We start from the raw sequence: 2,500 nt of genomic DNA, 5'->3' as shown, positions 1-2,500 counted from the left end.
AGTCTTTACTTAGTCCTTCCTTAGACCTTCCTTAGTCTTTACTTAGACCTTCCTTAGTCTTTACTTAGACCTTTCTTAGTCTTTACTTAGACCTTCCTTAGTCTTAGACCTTCCTTGGTCTTTACTTAGACCTTCCTTAAACCTTCCTTATGGAGCTTTTCCATTACATGGTACCTACTCGACTCGCCTCGACTCTACTCGCCTTTTTTGGTTTTCCATTACAAAAAAAGTCCCTGGTACCTGCTAACAGGTACTTTTTTTAGTACCTCCTCAGTCGAGGTTCCCAGCAAGCTGAGGCGAGCCGAAAAGGTGACGTGAAAGCGACAGACGGGGGTGTCCTGAACAAACCCGCTATTTTTAAACAGTTTAGCCAGCTGTTTTTTTTTGCTGCCTCCAGCTTAATTTGAAACTAAATGTGTCTTCTGGCATCACACATCTTCGACGTTCTGGGTGTGTGTCGCGTTAGGTCACAGTAGTTTACTGCGGCACCGCTTGTTTACAGTTCTGCGGAGGCTCCGGCAGAGCTTTCTCCGTAGCCTAACTACACACACACATGCTGGCTCCATGCACACACCAGCGCACAAGTATAAACATCAGGCCACTTTTACATAGGCTACACAGGCTACGGAGAAAGCTCTGCATGGAGCCTCCACAGAACTGTAAAACAAACTCAAGTGGCCTGATGTTTATACTTGTGTGCTGATGTGTGCAGCGATACGGCATAACGACCAGCCACGCTGAGGCGGTCCTGAAATCTGCAATGGAAAACGGACGCACAGTGTGTCGAGTCGAGGCGAGTAGAGTCGAGGCGAGTTGAGCAGGTACCATGTAATGGAAAAAACTCAGTCTTTCCTTAGACCTTCCTTAGTCTTTACTTAGACCTTCCTTAGTCTTTACGTAGACCTTCCTTAGACCTTCCGTAGTCTTTACTTAGACCTTCCTTAGACCTTCCTTAGTCTTTACTTAGACCTTCCTTAGACCTGCCTTGGTCTTTACTTAGACCTTCCTTAGTCTTACCTTAGACCTTCCTTAGTCTTTACTTAGACCTTCCTTAGACCTTCCTTAGTCTTTACTTAGACCTTCCTTGGTCTTTACTTAGACCTTCCTTAGTCTTTACTTAGACCTTCCTTAGTCTTTACTTAGACCTTCCTTAGTCTTAGACCTTCCTTAGTCTTTACTTAGACCTTCCTTAGTCTTAGACCTTCCTTAGTCTTTACTTAGACCTTCCTTAGTCTTTACTTAGACCTTTCTTAGTCCTTCCTTAGTCTTTACTTAGACCTTCCTTAGTCTTAGACCTTCCTTGGTCTTTACTTAGACCTTCCTTAGTCTTTACTTAGACCTTCCTTAGTCTTAGACCTTCCTTAGTCTTTACTTAGACCTTCCTTAGTCTTTACTTAGTCCTTCCTTAGACCTTCCTTAGTCTTTACTTAGACCTTCCTTAGTCTTTACTTAGACCTTTCTTAGTCTTTACTTAGACCTTCCTTAGTCTTAGACCTTCCTTGGTCTTTACTTAGACCTTCCTTAAACCTTCCTTATGGAGCTTTTCCATTACATGGTACCTACTCGACTCGCCTCGACTCTACTCGCCTTTTTTGGTTTTCCATTACAAAAAAAGTCCCTGGTACCTGCTAACAGGTACTTTTTTTAGTACCTCCTCAGTCGAGGTTCCCAGCAAGCTGAGGCGAGCCGAAAAGGTGACGTGAAAGCGACAGACGGGGGTGTCCTGAACAAACCCGCTATTTTTAAACAGTTTAGCCAGCTGTTTTTTTTTGCTGCCTCCAGCTTAATTTGAAACTAAATGTGTCTTCTGGCATCACACATCTTCGACGTTCTGGGTGTGTGTCGCGTTAGGTCACAGTAGTTTACTGCGGCACCGCTTGTTTACAGTTCTGCGGAGGCTCCGGCAGAGCTTTCTCCGTAGCCTAACTACACACACACATGCTGGCTCCATGCACACACCAGCGCACAAGTATAAACATCAGGCCACTTTTACATAGGCTACACAGGCTACGGAGAAAGCTCTGCATGGAGCCTCCACAGAACTGTAAAACAAACTCAAGTGGCCTGATGTTTATACTTGTGTGCTGATGTGTGCAGCGATACGGCATAACGACCAGCCACGCTGAGGCGGTCCTGAAATCTGCAATGGAAAACGGACGCACAGTGTGTCGAGTCGAGGCGAGTAGAGTCGAGGCGAGTTGAGCAGGTACCATGTAATGGAAAAAACTCAGTCTTTCCTTAGACCTTCCTTAGTCTTTACTTAGACCTTCCTTAGTCTTTACGTAGACCTTCCTTAGACCTTCCGTAGTCTTTACTTAGACCTTCCTTAGACCTTCCTTAGTCTTTACTTAGACCTTCCTTAGACCTGCCTTGGTCTTTACTTAGACCTTCCTTAGTCTTACCTTAGACCTTCCTTAGTCTTTACTTAGACCTTCCTTAGACCTTCCTTAGTCTTTACTTAGACCTTCCTTAGACCTGCCTTGGTCTTTACTTAGACCTT

General features: G+C 44.7%; 1 protein-coding gene across 1 annotated transcript in view; it reads right to left on the bottom strand.

The window, feature by feature from the left end:
* LOC116039856 (regulating synaptic membrane exocytosis protein 2-like) overlaps window positions 1-2,500 on the bottom strand; it is a 28,831-nt gene that overhangs the window by 7,325 nt on the left and 19,006 nt on the right. The window lies entirely within an intron of this gene.

This window comes from Sander lucioperca, chromosome 3, assembly GCF_008315115.2.
Source record: "Sander lucioperca isolate FBNREF2018 chromosome 3, SLUC_FBN_1.2, whole genome shotgun sequence".
Classification (NCBI taxonomy): domain Eukaryota; kingdom Metazoa; phylum Chordata; class Actinopteri; order Perciformes; family Percidae; genus Sander; species Sander lucioperca.
The sequence above is the reverse complement of the archived record's forward strand: the minus strand, read 5'-3'. Positions and strand labels throughout refer to the sequence as shown.